At 51.8% G+C, this 18,228-nt stretch overlaps 1 pseudogene; it reads left to right on the top strand.

Annotated features, from left to right (window-relative positions):
* Nucleotides 1–7,812: 7,812 nt before the first annotated feature.
* Nucleotides 7,813–8,655, top strand: LOC137211122 (L-lactate dehydrogenase B chain-like; annotated as a pseudogene).
* Nucleotides 8,656–18,228: the final 9,573 nt, after the last annotated feature.

Genomic DNA, 18,228 nt, shown 5'->3' with positions numbered 1-18,228 from the left:
GCTGTTTTAAGTTGGGAAGTTTGTGATAATTCGTTATGAAGCAGTAGAAAACATTAATGGCGATATTAGCCCCATCCTACTGATGAAAAACCTGAAGCCCAGAGGCTGATCAGAGTCCCCAAATTAGCATAAGGCACAGCAGGGACCAGAGCCCCGCCTCCAGCCTCCTGGGGCTGACGTTCTCTCCAGGACCCAGCCTGCCACGCTGGTCATTGTTCTCCCAGTGTCCACCTAGATACAAGAGGAATAATCTGCATGGTATTGATTGAAATATTGTTTTTCCATTTCAATTCAACCGCCTGTTGAACCCTTACTGTGTGCCCCGCACTGTGCCAGGTGTTGGGGATACAGCGGTCAGCAGTGCAGACACAGGGTCTCCTTTCAGGGGGAGGCTGGAGCAGTGGAGGATGTAGACAATGGACAAGGGATATCGCTGTGATGAGGGTTACAAAACGAGGAGGGATGGGATGTGCTGGGAACATGTAGTGGGACAGCCAGCCTCAGCAAAGGGCCAGGGATAGTGTCCATGAGGAAGTGACATGCAGGTCCCTTGGGGGTGGGCTTGGTAGGGAGTCAGCCTCTGCATTGCAAGTGAGTGAGTGAGTGGGCGAGCTTTCCTGATCGAGGGTCCCCAGGGAAGAGGCCTCTTCCAGCAATGTGAAGTCACCCTGTTTCTGTGCACTGGCTTCCAAGACACCTTGTCCCAAGGACCCAGGGTCTGTCTGACTGGCCTGTGACGTCCAGGACCTCAGAGCACTACTTCCTGGATGTATCATGGGTAGACAGGGTAGGCGTGAAAGTTGCTTAGCCATCACTCTCATCCCTTAAACATCCCCAGACATCTGGCAGGGGAAGAATGACAGGTGAGGGCTGGAGGCAAAGCAAGCAGATAGGGGAGGGGGGAGGGTATGAGCAGAGGCAGAGAGAAGGAATCAGAAAGCCCCCCCCCCCCGCCCCCACCACGGGCCCAGCTGCAATCTGTGATGACTCAGCAGAGCCAGGAGTCCTTGCCAGTGAGCTTGCAGGATGGTATCAGGGTCCCGGCAGGAAGCAGACCACATACTCAAACTGGACCATTTGACGAGCATTCAATAAAGAGATTCTTTTCAAAGGTAAGGGCAAGCTGTAGGAAAGGACTGCAGGAACCTGGACCCACAGCAACCGTCTGTTCCACTGCTAAGCCTGACGGGGCCGGGGAGGTGACCAGAAAGGGCCTGAGAGGAGAGGCTGCCTGAGCGTATCTAAGGCCTCAGTTGAGGGATGCGGCCAGACAGTGGCAACCCCACAGGCGGCATTAGGGGGAATAAGTGCCCTTGTTCTCTCCCCTCTCTGCCTCCCATAAGCTGGCGGTGCTCCCCACTGGTCAAGGCAGAGAGCTAAGTGTACCATTGAAGCAGTCCCACCGGTCAGCCTCCCAGGGCGCTGCAGAACAGTGTGGAGAAGCTGGGGAACAGACCCGGAAGTGAGGAGAGGCCCAGACCCAACTCCACTCCTTCCCAGTGGGGGAGTCTGGACAAGCCACTCAACTTTCCTGGGCCTCAGTTTCCTTCTCTGTAAAAAGGACAGTGAGTGTGTCCCGAATTTGAAATTCAGTGATGGATTTAAGAATTCCAGCTTGGAGCCCCGCAGGCATTGGCTGGCTGCCAGCACTTGGTTTCTAAGAGGCAGCAAAGAGAACACAAAATCGAGGCCACTGAGGAGCCAGACACCCTGCGCATCCACCCCAGAAACCCTGGGCATCCAAACACTGCGCTACGAGAGGCTTGATCAGCAGGTCCTGGAGGCCCTGCCAGGACTGGAACCCAGAAACTCTCTCTCTCTGCAGAGGCCTGAGTGGCACACATACCCACACACACAAACACACACACACACACACACACACACACACAGCAGCTGCAGGAAGGGCAGTGCCTCGCCTCCTGGCCCCTCTGGAGAGAAGCAGCAGTAGGCCTGTCGCAGCCCAGGATCTGCCCTCGGTATGGCTGAGGTTGGTGGAAGGACAGACAGCAGGACCGGGCCCCGAAGAACTGCCCGTGGAGCCCAGCTAGAAGGGAACTTGGCAGAACAAGTGCACCTCCCTGTGTGGAAATCCTTCCAGGCACCCTAGACACGAGTCGTTTAGGTGGGACCCCAGCTGCAACAGGGAGGGAGCTCACCACCTCACAGGGCACCCCGGGCAGCCACCTGCCCCTGGATATATAGGCCCCGCCAGGACAGTCTTCGGAGCCTCAAGGACAGACTCCAGGCCCCCACCCCACCTCTGTCTGCCTGTGACATTGCTTCCGTGCCCAGAACAAAGGCGGCGGGTGAAACCCACAGCCCTCTGCCCTTTATTTCTTTATCACCTGCATTTCAAGTTCACAGGAAGAGGGTTTTCAAAGCCTCAGAGTCAGGATGGCACTGCGGTCAGTATTTTCAAAAGAAAGGAAACCAAAAAGGATCACAGAACTGCAGGTATAGCAGATTAAGGCCCTGGGAAGGGGCCAGGGGGCAGGGAAGGGTGTGCATGCGTGCGCGGGGAGCCCGCTGCTTTCCCAGCTCTCCAGGGCAGGAGAGGGAGAAGGGGCAGAGAGGGAGGCCGCTGAGCGAAAGGAGAGCAGGGCTGCCCCACTGCTTTTTAGGTTGAGAGGGGCAGCTCACGTGGCCAGGGCACTGGCCAGCTCTTGCCTCCACTGCGACAGCCCCTAACGTTCGCCCCCCTCCAGCCTCGCGCCATGGTGGCACGTTTCCTTTTGCTGAGCGACGCCATCTCTTGTGCTCCTGGCGGCTCAGGTGCATCCTGAGCTCAGCGTGGGAATCGTTGTGTCCACATCTCCGATGAGGCTGTGACTGAATCTACCACGTTGCTCATAAAAAGTGTGGGCCATGAAGTCGTTTGTTTTACTGCCTGTGTTTTCCTTTTGCTTCATTTTTCTGGTTTCTTTTTCATTGATTTTATCTTGTGTATTGAATGAATCCTTTTTAGAAAAAAAAACTTTTTTAAAGTTGTGAAATGTTTTTAAAATATAGAAAAGCAGAGGGAATTACAAAATGAACCCCCTAGTACCCACCTACCAGTTTTATCAATTCTTAACAGATTGCCACAGTTTTTCCTCATTTTGTTGTGGTTAGATACACTGACACAAAATTTACCGTTTTGACCATTTCAATTTCTTTTAGAAACATAACATTATACGTACAGTTAAAGGGCCCTATGACCTCTCTCCCACGCCCTTCCCTTCTTCCCTAGAGGTACCCACTATTCTGAATTTGATTCCCCTATAAAAGTGATACATGGGTATTGTAAAACAATCCGTATAGTGGAAAAGGGTATAAAGCAAAAAGTAAAAATCTTCCTGCTACCGCCAGCCTTAAAGTCACTCCCCCCTGAAGAAACCATTGTTAAAACTTTCTATGGGGCTTCCCTGGTGGCGCAGTAGTTGAGAGTCCGCCTGCCGATGCAGGGGACACGGGTTCATGCCCCGGTCTGGGAAGATCCCACATGCCGCGGAGCGGCTGGGCCCGTGAGCCATGGCCGCTGGGCCTGCGCGTCCGGAGCCTGTGCTCTGCAACGGGAGAGGCCACAACAGTGAGAGGCCCGCATACTGCCAAAAAAAAAAAAAAAAAAAAAAACTTTCTATGAATCTTTCCAGGTATCTTTTAATGCATATGAATATATTATTTTGTTTCCTTTCTTTATACATGTGAGCTTACACTATGCATAATGTTCTCCAACATGCCTTTAGTTCCCAGCTGTCACTGTTCCTTGGACACTTTTCTGTTAGTACTCATAAATCTACTGTGTTCTTTTAAACAGCTGCATGAGATTCTACTTTACTTGATAAGTTTCCCATAGATGGGTATTTAGGTGGTTTCCAGAGACTTAGCTATTCTAAACAAGCCTACATTGAACATTTGTGACATATACTTTTGCTCACTTGTGGGAATACTGTATATCTGTAGAATAAATACCTCAAAGTGGAGTTTCCAGGTAAAAATACTGAACATTTGACACCTTGAAAGATATTGCCAACCCTCCGTCTAAATATGATCAACTCAAATGCCAACAAACAACATGTGAGAATTTCTGTCTCCCCACATCCTTGAGAACACGACTTTTCATACCACTATTGGCCTTTTGTTTATTTTCTCCTGTAAGCTGTCTGCTCTTACCCGTTTTGAACCCTAGCATTTTGTGGCCTTACTTTTTACATTTGAATCTTTGATCCACCTGGAATTAATTTTAGGTGCTGTGTGAGACAGATACTCTTTTCGATGAACATTTATTGAGATTCCTGCTCCATAAGTAGATTGAATTAAGTACTGACATGAAAGGAAAAGCAGATTTCTCTTCATTCCGAACAGGCCACAGCTGCGTGGTTTTGCCTCCCCACTTAGAACTAGCTGACATAAGGCTCTAGATTAAGAAATGGACCATCCAGAATGGATGGGTAAACACAGAGGCTCTGCAGACATTCAATCACTTCGTTGTTCAACAAATAGGCAGTGGTGGATTCAGTCACTGGAACTTTGGTTTTTTCCTGAGGAGAGGTGTATTGCATGTGGGAAGAGGGGTACACACGTATTTGGTAGCCAGAGTAGACCGTGGCCAACTGCAAAGAGTCCACCCAAATCCATTTTCTCTCTTCCATTATAACGGGCTTGAAGCTGGGCACATGGCTGCCTGACTAGGGACAGCGTTTCCCAGCCCTGTGCATCTAGAAGGGACCATATGACTACATTCTCACCAGGGGAATGTGAGTAAAGCTGACATGAGCCCCTCCAGATATAATGGTTTTAAAACATGACACAAAGTCTTTGACTCTGTACCTGCCAAGTGATGGGTGTCTATGACCCCTCTATTTGAACCTGGGCAGTCTTCACCCAAGAGGAAAGTGGGAAGCAATGTGATTTCTGAGGCCAGAGCATAGAAGGCTAGGCAGCTTCTACCTTGTGGGAACACTCGCTCTTGGCGCCCTGAGCCTCCATAAAAGAAGTCCAACTCCCCTGAGGCCACCAAGTTAGAGAGGCCCCATGTCAGTGCCCCGGAACAAGCCCTGCTGAGCCCAGTCTTCTAGCCAAGCACCAGGCAAGTGAAGGTGTCTCCTGACAATTCAGCCTCCAACCATCTGAGTCACCCCCAGTCACCTGAGTCTTCCCAGCTGAGGCCCCAGACGTTGTAGAGCAGAGAGACAAGCCATCCTCCCTGAATTCTGTCCAAAATCCCCAGCATTCCTCACAGACCCACAGAACCGATGAGGATAATGGAATAGTTGATATTTTATAGCACTATTTTGGAGTGGTTTGTTATTCTGTAGTAGATAATTGGAGCTAAGCCAAAGCCTAGAAAACTCTTCCCCCTTTCTGCTGGCTCCAACTCAGATGTGGCAATGACCCAGCCTCAACTATGCAGATGACGACTCCTAGGAATGACAGAGCCACAGGATGGAAGGAACTTGGGTCCCCAAAGGACCACGTGGAACACTGCCGCTAGCTGATAAGAAACACTCACCTTGAGGGTTATACGTGAGAGAGGAATACATGTCTTTATCCCTTAAGCCAAACAAACAATACATACTGTACACCTGAAACTAACACAACATTGTTAATCAACTATACTCCAATATGAAACAAACAAACGAACAATACCATACAAAGATATAGTAGTGAGCAAGGTACACTGGTCTGGGGAGGAGGGTGGAGGGAGGCGTCACAACAGCAGATCAACCCCCCCAAAAAAACAACGCGATAGGTTTTTTTGTTTTTGCGGTACGCGGGCCTCTCACTGTTGTGGCCTCTCCCGTTGCGGAGCACGGGCTCCGGATGCGCAGGCCCAGCGGCCATGGCTCACGGGCCCAGCCGCTCCGCGGCATGTGGGATCTTCCCAGACCGGGGCACGAACCCGAGTCCCCTGCATCAGCAGGCGAACTCTCAACCACTGCGCCACCAGGGAAGCCCCTGCAACAGCTTATTTAATGACAGTTGTAATCAGTTCTTAGCAGAGATATACAGGGAGCTGTAAAAACAATTCACAGGGGCTCTCACCCAGTGTGAATGGACATGGAAGGTAGCCCTGAGGAAGTGATGCTGCTTTGAGACCAAAAGGGTGAGTAGAAATTAAGTAGGATGATAGGGAGGGAGGAGAGGAAGAATGTTCAGCCGCTGAGGGTGGGTGGAGCATGTGCAAAGGCTCTGAGTCAGGAAGGAGATGGTGAGTTTGAGGAACTGGAAAAAATAAAAGCCAATGTGGGTCTTGTGGGTCAGGCTGAGGATTTCAGATCTGACCTCTAAGAAATAAGAATCCATGGGATAATTCTCCAGCAGGAGAGTGACTTGATCAGGTCAGCCTCTGGAAGCTGTAGGGGGAAGAGACCAGGGGCAGGGAGACCAGGAGGAAGCTGATGAAGACCCTGTTTGTGGTGGGGGCAGTGGAGAGAAGTGATTGGGTCTGAGAAATATTTGGGAGGCGGTCAATAGTATTTGGAGGGTAGAGGGAGCTTGTTGAGAGAGGGAGGAGTCAAGGATGAAATACCAGGGAGATATCTGGTCTATGAGTAAGTTATGATGTCATAGCCAGAGGAAATCTAGACATGGCTAAGCCCAAAGGTAGCTCAGAGCAGGAGAACGGGGACTGGATTTGTTGGTGGGTGCCTTTGAACAAGTCATTTCTCACATCTTTATATCTTTTCTATAATATGGAAACAACCTACTGCACAGGATGGCTGTATGTGTAAGGACAATGGCTGCCCTCATTCACCCAAAAACACTTAGTGAGTGGTGCCTACGATGTGCAGTCAATAAGATAAATACATAAAGTACATGGTGTGTTAGTGAAAGTGCCAAGGAGAGCAAATAAAGTAGGGAAAGGAGACAGAAGAAAGAAGCAAGCTTTTAGATAGGATGTTTAAGGGGTACACTCATGAACAGGTGATCCAGGTTCTGTGGAACCTGAGGGAGGCTCTCCTCTAGAAGATAAAATTTAAAACATCTTATTTATTCAAATTTCACAAAGATATGTGGCCATATGAGTAGACTTCTAGGGCTTGGAAGGGGCAGCTGTGAGTCAGGGGACCCAGAGCTTAAGCATCCAGGGTTGCTCAGTAAATCCAGCTCCGCTCATGAGTAACAGAGCTGTGGGAGGGGGAGGAGGATGACTGCGGGTGTCACCAAAAGAACCTGTTTTATGACACTTATGGTAAGTCATTCAACTACTCTGACCCTCAGCTTCCTGATCTGTAAATGTCCTTATAAAGTTTTAAGGAGTGAATAGAGGCATATAAATCAAGTTCCTGGCTCATAGTAACAAGTGGTCGCTATTACTTTAATTTGCATTCCTACCATGGAGAACCATGGTCTCAGCCTTGGGGAGGGACCAAAATAAAAAAGGGATTACGAGCCCCAGTGGCAGGCAGGCCCCACGCTGCCTGTGAATGCTGGGGTCAGTGGCTCCCCTGTGGACCTGGCGTGCGGCAATGGCCCTCATGTGCTACACTCTGGGGAACAGCCTTATGGAGATCACACATCTCACGAAGGCCTAGCTGTCCCTATGGACTTGGATGCGTGAACAGGATGAACAGAAAGAGAGGAGGCTAGACACATGGCTGACCTTGTATCCTTTGCATGACCATTACACCTGTCCTCAAAGCCTTCTCTCTCCTGTGCACAACGGCATCTCTTAAGGAAAAACTGATTGCGCTGGTCACAGAAGAGGCAACAGTCCCAAATAATAAAATCATTGTAGTGGGTATTGGACATGTAGGTATGGCATGTGACATCTGCATTCTGGGAAAGTCCCTGGCTGATGAACTTGCCCTTGTGGATGTTTGAAAAGATGAACTCAAAGTAGAAATGATGCATCTGCAGCATGGGGACTTCTTTCTTCAGACACCTAAATTTGTGGCAGATACAGTTTACTCTGTGATTGCCAATTCAGAGATTGTGAGGGTAGCTGCAAGCGTGCGCCAGTGAGAAGGAGAGAGTCATCTTAATCTGGTGCAGAGAAATGTTGTCTTCAAATTCATTGTTCCTCAGATCATCAAGTACAGTCCTGATCGCATCATAATTGTGGTTTCCAACCCAGTGGATATTCTCACATACGTTACCTGGAAAGTGGATTACTTAAGCACTGCGTGATTGAAAGTGGGTGTCAAATGTGGATTCTGGTAGGTCTCACTATCTTATGGCTGAGAACTTGGCATTCATGCCAGCAGCTGTCGTGGATGGATTTGGAGAGAACATGGCAACTCAAGTGTGGCTGTTTGGAGTATATGTGGCCAGCGTTTCTCTCCGGGAACTGGGTCCAGAAATGGGAAAGAACAAAAATAATGAAAATTGGAAGGAAGCGTGCAAGACAGTGGTGGAAAGTGCATGTGAAATCACCAAGCTAAAAGGATAACCAGCTGGTCTATTGGATGAAATGTGACTGATCTCATTGAATCCATGGTGAAAAATCTATCCAGGATTCAACCAGTGTCAACAATGGTGAAGGGGATGCAGGGCATTGAGAACGAAGTCTTCCAGAGCCGTTCATATATCCTTAATGCTCAGGGGTTAACCAGTGTCATCAACGAGAAGCTGAAGGTTGATAAGTTTGCTCAACTCAAGAAAAGTACAGATACCCCGTGGGACAGCCAGAATGACCTATAAGACCTGTGGCTTCTGAGTTCTAGGCTGTAGAAATTTTACAACTCCAATGTGAGGGACTTCCCTGGCAGTCCAGCGGTTAGGACTCTGCACTCCCACTGCAGGGGGCACGGATTCCATCCCAGTCGGGGAACTAAGATCCCGCATGCTGCGCGGAGGGGCCAAACAAACAAACAAACAAACAACAACAACAAGAAAAACTCCAATGTGATTAGCCATGACCCTTTGGTTTTCATCCACGTACACGGATCACAGTTTCCTTTTCTCTTCCTAGATGTGTGAATTCAGGTTCACAGAATCAAAGCCCATGTTTGGTTTTATGTTTGCAATAGGAGCCCTTGAACTAAGAATACTGACTATTAAAAAAAGAAAAAGAAGACATGAAGGAAGGAAGGATGGAAGGAAACAAAGAAAGGATGGAGGCTGGGGGCTTGGACAGGTCCTGATTCCAATCCTGCCTCTGCCAAACTGTGGCCATGGCTGGTGGCTTCACCTGCTTGAACTGCCGCTTCCTCGGCTGTCACACGGCAGGACAGTCCTGATACCGCTGCACAGGGCGGGTTGTGAAGACATGATGTGCAGGCACTCACAGAGTGAGGGGCCACTGCCCCGCCCTCCTCCTCTTCCAAGTCAGACACACAGTCTGGGACCTGTACCGGGAGGAGACGAGGCTGTGACGACGGCCTTGGGCACCTGGTGACTGAAACTTCTCCCGCACCCTGGGTGCGTGGCTGCCACAGCAAATGCTCTCGGGCATATAACAAAGCAAGCTTGACTCGTGGTGGGTGCTGGTGACGTTCGATGACCTAAAACAATGAAACCCATAATCAGAGAGTGCTCGGACTTGGCTGCTGTGGGTTTGTTTGCCCACGCACGAGGTTCAAGCATCTCGCTTGGAGTTACATAGGCTGTTAGCCCTCAATTCTGTTGCTAAGAAATTATGAGCCAAATGATGTTTCCAAAAAATAACCACTACAGGATGTTTCAGAATAGAACCATAATAACAGCCCAAACAGAACGGATATGTTGTTATTGATAAATCCTTATGAAGAGCCCAGGAGTGGGGTGACTGGGGGGATAGCCTGGCCATACACCTTCTATGGAAATTACTGGTTCGCCAAGGTCTTGAATATAACAAAATAAACTCAGGGATAAAACTGTAAGCGACATAATATAACGTCTTCATGATTCTGAAATCCATCAACCAAGATGTATTTGTTGGGGGCCTATGTGCCTGTTCCGGGCATGTTTATGACCATCTTAGCCACATTAAGTTGCAGGCAGTGACGAAGCCTGCCATAGCTGTAACCACCCCTGTTTGGCAGGGTGCCTGCGTGTCACAGTTGATTAAGTGACTTAACAGCCGCTTGCAGCCACCTCCTCCACTATTGCTCTGTTGCTGGGGCAACAGCAACCAGTCAACTAACAGAAGCCCATGTTAGAGCAGGACAAGAGATTCCATCAACAGGGAAGTCAGAAAACAGGGCCCTTGCAAGGAACTGACTGTCATCTGGTGCCTAGACCAGTTCTGCCCGTGGGATTTTCCTGGGAAGATGCAGCCATCCTGCTGCGGGTCCTCACCTCCAGGTGATCTCTGTGAGGCAGATGAATTAATGCAAAGCAGCTGTCATCTGTTAAGAAAGGAACTCCTGATCTCTGCCCGCCTTTTTCCTGACCAGGGAGCCAAGCCGTGTGATGCCAGCCCCGCCTACCTCTTCCCCTCTGGACGGCCCCGTCAGGCCCTCTGCTTGCTGTCTGGCTGGCTTCGCTGGCTGCAGTGGCCTTAAGGTCTACGTTTTATCTCGCTGGGCAGGTAACGGAGGGCAAGTCGTGGTGTTCTTCCTTCTCATTTTACAGGTTAGGGAGCCAAGGTCAGAGGGACAGAGTAAAGTGTCAAAGCCGCACAGCTAGTAAGTCAAGGGCAGACTCGTGTCGTCTAGCCCCAAGTCCCAGGATCCTCACTGCTCGCCAGACCCCAAGAGCCCAAGATGCTTTGCACGGGAAACCGCCAAGTGTTGCAACGGCTCCCAGAAAGGGGTCAGTGTTTCCATGGGCCAACCCTGGTGACCCTCTGTCACCGTGTGGCACCCAGGGAAGGGGGCAGAGCCATGAGCGCTCTGCCTTCCTCTTTCCCCCAAGGGGCAGAAGAAGGGGGTCATGAATCAAGCCAGTCACTAAGATCCCAGACTTGGAAGCTTATTCTGCCACTGAGTACCTGGGCGACCTCAGGCAAGTTAATCTTCTGCAAAGCTGTTTCCTTTCTTAAAATTAGGAGATCAGTACATACGTACTTTATAGGGTATTTATGAGGAGCGCGTGAGATTAAATAGGTAAAAATGGTTAGCAGTGTATGTGCGGAACACTTAATGAATTCTAACAGCAGCAGCGGCTGGGGCTATAACAATATCCTCATTTTCACCACCACCATCATCCATTTCTGCTCAGGACCTGGGGTGCAAGTGGGCAGAAGGCTAGCACCAATTAGAGTGCCATTCTACTCCCCAGTAGCGACTGGCCTGTTCCATGAAAGCTTTTGGTGACAAAGGGACACATTTCCCAGGGTTCCTGGTGATAGATGCTTCATTTTTCAGAAGCTGGACTCAAGGAACGGAAAAGCAGCTTTGTGGGTTTCCATGCCTGTCTAAACACATGTGCTTCCAATTGGCTCTGCTGAGCTGGAATTCCCCGGTGCCCGGCCCAGGCCAGCTCCCTCCACTGCCCAGTGCCCCCCACCTTGAGTCATGCTGGGTGCCTGCCCTTGGCCAGACCTGGGGGCCTCAATGGCAGATTGCTTCCTCCCCACCATTTCTTAATTCCATCCCTTGGAGTGGGAAGAGCGGGGGGCCCCCCCGTCCAGTCTGTCTGAAAGTTGTTACTCGGAGAGTCTGAAAACCACAGCCCAGAGAAGGGCATCTAAAGGCGGGCTGGGGGGAGGGTGGAAATGAAGGCTGAGGTGGAGGGGTCATAAATTCACCAGCCCTGCCGCCTGGCATCCACCCCCAATGCAACGGCTCCAGTTATCCTGTGGGGTGAGGATGCTGTTTCTGCCGAGTCATCCTTTCTTGCCCAGAGAGATCCTGGCCCAAAGCCACATTCCTGGTGGGGTCTGAGTGCCACAGAGCACGGAAACGTCCTTTCTCACCAGGCTACCAGCTCTCCAGCCCGGCACACAGGCCGGTCTCTCAGCAGCCTCTGCCGGCAGCAAACACGCTCCTCCAAGTCTGTGTGTGTCCCCCCAGAAGTCCAGCCCACCCCAGACCCTGAGCTCCGGGAGCAAAGAACATCCCACAGGGAGGGAAGCAGGTAGTGTGCCAGTACCTGAGGGAAGGGGGGAGAGGCAGGGCCTAAGGGGAGGGGTCCAGAGGGGGACTGAGGAACTATTTAAAATTCCTGCCTGTCCACCTGGTGGGCCCTCCTGCCAGTGGGGGTCCAGCAGCCCCACTGAGAAGGAGACTACTGTCCCAGGACTGGCTTGGGCAGGGACCAAATCTCAAGCCAAAGAGGCAATGAGACAGTCTAGGCTTCAGCCCTGGGCCCATACTTCCCCCAACCCAGTAAGTCCAGCTTCCCCGATCGTGCAAAACTTCAGTGTCCCCAGATAAATAAGCCGACCACACCTTCTGCAGAGCCTAGGTTTCAGGAACACCTTTGAGTACCCACAGTGTGCCAGGCACCGTAATAGACACTGGCCCTACCACAGAGGACAAGGTAGATGTGCCCAAGTCCCTGATGTCTTTTCCAGGCCCACTGCCCTTGCCTCCACTCATGTTCTCATCGCAGACTGCTTGGGTTACAATCTTGGTTCCCCACTTCCAGCTGTGTGATATTGAGCAAGTTACTTTACCTCTCTGGGCCTCCATTGTCTCAGCTATAAAATGGGGGCAAGCTAGTATCTACTTTATAAGAATATTAAGAGAGAAAAATGAGTTCACGTATGTAAAATATTTAAGACAGTTTTAAGACAGTGCCTGGCACAAAGAGCTCAACACGTGTGTGTGTGTTCCTGACTCTGAGCGTTTGTTCAGGCTGTCCTCTACCTAGAATGCTTTTCCCCTTTTCTGTGGGAACCTGTAAGTTCAGACTTGGCAGTTTCCACAAGGGAGGACCAATGGGTCCTAAGGTCAGGCCACGGCCAGGTGAGGGCCACTGATACTTGCAGAGCATTTTCCTGTTTGACAAGGGTTTTACACCCCTGTAAGGCAGATGAGGGAAGGGGGCTCGGGGAGGTAAGACACCTGCCAGAGGTCACAGCCCCAGTCTACATTGGAGCTGAGCGTGGAGGCTGGGAATTCTGACTGCAGGTAGCACTGTCCCTGCCCCACTTCACAGTGCTGGTCCCCAGGAGCCTTCAGACACCCTGAGGCCATCGCCAGAATCTCAAAGCTCCCCCAAGGCTCAGCGCCCAGAGGACAGGGCCTTCCTGGCCCTTCAGAGACCCTGGGGTCAGTAGGCTTTGTCTCTCAGGGCCAGACAAGGCCAAAGCAGCCCTCAGGACAGGGGGTGCTGGCCTGGCAGAGCCCTGAAGAGGGCCCTGCAGGAAGAGCTCAGCTAAGGAAACTCTGAGCAATGCCAGCAGACCACAGGGCCCCCAGGCTTCCTGCTCTCTCCACACAGGCTGCCCTGTCAACGTCAACGGGTTTGTGAAACCCTGCCGGGCGGGCAATGGAAACTCAAGGGGCCCCAGTGTTCACTGGCTGTGGTCACCCTGTTCCTTTGCAGCCCAGGAGAAGGTTGCTTTCTAAAGGCGGCCATCCACACTGTAATGGAATCCAGCTGTGGGAGACAGGCACCTGACAGTGGCCCCACCATGTTAGGCCCCGGGGCCTCCAGACCCCAGGACTCCTGCCTGCAGGCCCAGATCTCCTGGGACCCCCACAGATGGGAACCCCTAGATGCAGATGTAGGGTGGGATCTGTGGTTGAAGGACTCTGGAGTGAGAGATAATGTGGATTATAAGCCCAGTTCATAGCTCTGCTAGCTGTGTGACTTTGGGCAAGTTGATTAACCTCTCTGTGCCTCAGTCTCCTCAGGTGTAAAATGATGACACAAAGCACGTCTCTTGTTTTGAGGATCAAATAGAATAATGTATACGGAGGGTTTGGCGCATATGTGGCACACAGTAAGTTCGTGGAATATAGAAGCTGCTGTTATATTTAGTAACCTTGATGAGTGGCAACAGAAAACTGGGGTACAAATACTATTGCAATTCTTTGATTTTGGAATTTTAATTAAAACCATCCAGACCCAGTCTACTATACTTGAAGGAAATCTATACCTTCCTCCTGAAGCTTCCTCTCCCTTTGAATTGTCCAAGAACCCCAAGTTTTATGTGCTCCAAAGTGGGTGGTCAACTTCCCAAAGGGGGCCAGGAGCCCTGGAACTCTGACCAGTCCTGCTGCCTGTTGACACTATTCCCACATGGTCAGAAGGAGAAGCTGGTCCTGTGCCACCCAGAGCTCCACAGGCCACATGGATCTTCCAGGAGGATAACTCCAGGTACGGCCCAAAGCGCCCCCAGTCCTGCTCCCAGAGTTACTACCCACTCTCATGCTGTTCATGACCATACACCGCCATTCCCATGCTGAGTCTGCAGGGCTCCTGGGTCCACTCTCCACAGATTAGAGTTTAGTCCCTTTTCCTTCCCCAGGATCCGTGCTGGGGCTGGGGCTACTTCTCATTTCCAGACCTTAAAGCACAAACGATCTCGCTACTCCTCTGTGTCTGAAAGTCCCCAGAAAGCAGCACACCTTGGCCACCCTCCATGGTTAGCCTCAGTGCTGATTCACCTGCCCACAGACCACCAAGGTAACTCTCACACAGAACAAAGAAAAAAGTGGTCTCCACGGGGCATCATTTTTCTTCTCAGTAACTAGACGGCAGGGAGAAGCCAAAGCTGAGGCCAGGGAAGCAGGGGAGCCTTTTCTTCATGCTCCAGGAGCACCAGATGTGAGCTCCTGGAACAGGGCGGGAGAGGGCTGCGTTCTGGTATCCCTGATGGCTGGCCCCAGCACCTGAGCTCTTGTCAGTTTGTCCATATGGCTCAATGAATGCTTGTTGACTGACTGACCGACTGACTGAGAGCAAAAAGACCTATCTGAAGGAGTGGATCCAGCAAAGATGCTGGGTTGGACAAAAGAGGGGGAAATGGACCAAGGAAACCAGGGTAATGGGGGAACAGATGGGTCTGCGGGAGGGGTGGGCAGCCTTGTGGGAGCAGAGGAAAGAGGACAGATTTCTAGGGTGGCCTAAGATCGAGGGGCAGTCAGGGTGGCACTAGGTTTCCTGAAAGACCCAGGAGGCATCTCTGGGAGATCCCTGAATTCCTCCAGGTGCACCGTGGGGACTGGGGAGTGTGATGGCAGGACCTAGTGAAGGGGAGGTGTGCCAGAGGTGCTCCCAGGGGGATTCAGAAGCGACCATCAAAATTGTAACTCCCCTCTCTGAAGGGACCACTGGGCATGGTTCAAACTGAATCAACAGCAAGCACACTGCCCTTGACAGAGCTCAGGCTGCTCGAGAGAGGGGCTCCCACCGCGCAGAGGCTGCTGCAGCATTCTCTGGGTCTACCTCAGTGCCCTGTGCTAAGACCTCCAGGAGCCTGTGGGCCTTGAGCAGCCTGGAGCTGAGCTGGGCTCCCTCAGGAGCACCAGACACGGGGAGTGTCTGAGGGTACAGGAACAGCCAGAGACCACTGGACCACTGGAGTCCCAGCCTTTAGAACCTAATAACTGGGTTCAAACCCCAGCTCTGCCATCTACCAGCTGTGTGACACGCACCCTCTCTGAGCCCCAGTCATGCACCTTGCCAACAGTATGGACCTCATGGAGCTGTTTGTGAGGATTTAGTAGGAGGACTTAAAGCATTTAGCCCAGAGCCTAGCCTGAGGCACATAGGAAAACGGTGCCCCAGTTGGCATGACACTGGTACAGGTGTGCTGAGGAACCAGATAAGGGTGACAGGGACCTCTCCCAGGCTCGTGCCTTTCTAAGAACCTTCTTGGCATCTCTCCCTCCTGCAGCCGGGGCTCCAGGCCCAATTAGAGGAGGCTGGGCCCTGGCCCAGAAGCACAGGAGGTTTCTCACCGTGGCAGGGAAATTGCTGGGTTGAGGGTGTGGGCAGCCACAGTGACCGTCTCTGTGCAGGACGGATGCGGCTTTGCTGACAGAGAGTCTGCGGCCTGGACATGCCAGCGGTGCAGGTCTGAGGTCAGCAGTGGGGAGCCAGCCTCACCGCTCCCACCAGGGCCGCACCAGGGCAAGGCATCTGCTTTCAATCAGCCGCCCCTTGGTTCAGGGAGGGGGCGGGGGCTGAGACCTCCTCCCCAAGCCCAGTTTCTCGTCACACAGAGTGGACACCAAGGGCAAAGAAGGGAGAGAGCAGCTCCAGGGGCCCAGGACAAGGAGACGAGGGTTGGAGATCAGGTTTATTGTTGTTAGGTCACTTAAACTCCTTCGCTAGCTCCCTTTTGCAAGGCCGTGCCTAACCCAGCTGTCGGTCCTCCCTCCCCCTCATGTCCTGTCACAAGCCTCTGGCTCGCTCCCCATTCCAGGGCTTTGCATTCACGCCCTGTACCTGAGGGCCCTGCCCTGCCCTGTACATGGCTGACCACCCCCATCCTTCTTCAGCTTAAGCTTAAATCCCATTTCCTCAGGAAAACTTCCCTGACCCCACGTTTGGTCCCGGTTAAACCATCTTGTAGGGCACGATTCATTTTGTACTTAACGTATTTATCTGGGCCACTACTTCACGCCCGCCTCCCCTGTAGACTCTAAGCCCCATGCAGGTAAGAACTTTGTCTGTCTTCCTGGGAACTGTATTCCTAAAATCCAGTGCACGGCCTGGCACAGAGTACGTGCTCAATAAATACGTGGTGAATCACACCTCAAAAGGTTTCTAGCAGTTTCCTTCTGTAACCTTCAAGTTTTTGATCTCTACTAAGTCCCTGCAGGTTAGTCAGTACCTATGCCCATTTTACAGGCCCAGAGTCGAGGTCATGGGTGAGTTCCTGGATTAGGACCCACTGGCTCCTAATCCAGTGCTCATCCTTCGTCTGGAAGGAGAAGGGAGAGGCGTGTGCCGTGGACTCAGAGACCTGAGAGAGGGCTGGGCGAGAGACTGAGGAGGGTGGGGGCATTGCTGGACCCCTCCAGCAGCCAGGCTCTCCCACAAATAATGTATCAGTCAGCTTGAAGCACTCCTCATTTCCAGAAAAGTCCAGCAGATGCCACTGGAGCTGTGCCTCAAGCAGCTCCCCAGCTCTCCCACCCCACCCCTGAAATAGCCTCCGCCACCACCTCAGGCTGGCTGTCAGCTGACGCCCCAAGCCTCAACCCCATGAAGGAAGTGGGCTTGGCTGTCAACCACCCTGGGGTCAAAACAAAGTGCTGCTGCAACTCACAGCTATGCCATCTCAGGCTAGTTACTCACTTCTCTGAGCCTCAGTCTCCTCACCTGTAAAATGGTACAATAATAGGGCTGACCTTAATGGGTTGTGGTGAGATTCCATGAGTCCATGCAGGTCAAACGCCTAGCGCTAAGAATTGGGTCTCTGCTCTCCCACAGCCCTCATTGGCTCATGGGGACCATCTCTCAGGCATTAAGTGGTTTTTCTGTTGGTGGTGGACAGGCCTTACTCTCCTCTCCCGGGACTGCCTTGAGGACAGGAACCAGGTCTCATGTGGGCACTCCTAGACTAGCATAGGCCCAGACTTGTTGCTCAGCTAGATGCGTGAATACAGGCATTGTCTGCTCCGGTCCAGAGCAAAAGCTCTGCTATTTTCCTGCTGATGCGAAGACTGGGGAACAGGGAGAGAGGCCCCTCCCCCACCGGGATCTAGTCACTGGAGGATGAGCGTGCAGGGCAGAGCTACAGTGCAAAGGCGAGCTTTCAGACAAACTGGGAGTTCCAAAAGAGGCAGCGATAAACTCCAGAAGGGAAGGGGGGCACAACCGGAGTGGAGGCACAATGCAGAAAATAGGCTGTGACGAAGCCTCTGCCGAGGGCGGTGTTAACCTGGGACCCAAAGTATAGCCCCAGGGCCCACAGAGACAGGAAAGGATGCCTGGGAGGGAACAGGAGAATTAGCCTGGACCTCAGCCAGCAGGTGGGGAAATGTGGCTAAAGGAGGCATAAGAATCCAGAAAACAAAGACACTAGCGCGCCACCTGGAATGCTGGAGCCCTCTGGGTGCCTGTAGTACTCTTAACTAGGACGGAGCTCCACCTCTGGGCGTCCCTTAGCAGCACGGCCCAGAACGGTGCCTGCCCGGAACACGTGCCCAATCAGCGTTTGGGAAATGTATGAAGAGAGAGGAAGGAGATTTTTCTCTCCGCTTCTCAGCTGGTCTCTCGGCTTACCTGCACCCTGCCATCCTTACGGCCGTCTCCAAGATGCCTCCACAGCCAGCAGGCTCTGATCCCCTCGCTCCCACTCAGACCCTTGGGTGCTTCCCCTCCCACCGCAAGCTGGGGTCACACTAGCGGCCTCTGAGCTACATCTGGATCGCAGACCTTTCCTGTTTGACCTGCCTGTGTGTTTTTGTTTTGTTATGTGTTAAATCTGAATTAATTACTAACATCTAAAAATAAAAGTGCCCCATAAAAATA

This window comes from Pseudorca crassidens, chromosome 2 (assembly GCF_039906515.1).
Source record: "Pseudorca crassidens isolate mPseCra1 chromosome 2, mPseCra1.hap1, whole genome shotgun sequence".
In the NCBI taxonomy this organism is placed as follows: Eukaryota; Metazoa; Chordata; class Mammalia; order Artiodactyla; family Delphinidae; genus Pseudorca; species Pseudorca crassidens.
This window is presented reverse-complemented; position numbering and strand designations above follow the sequence as displayed.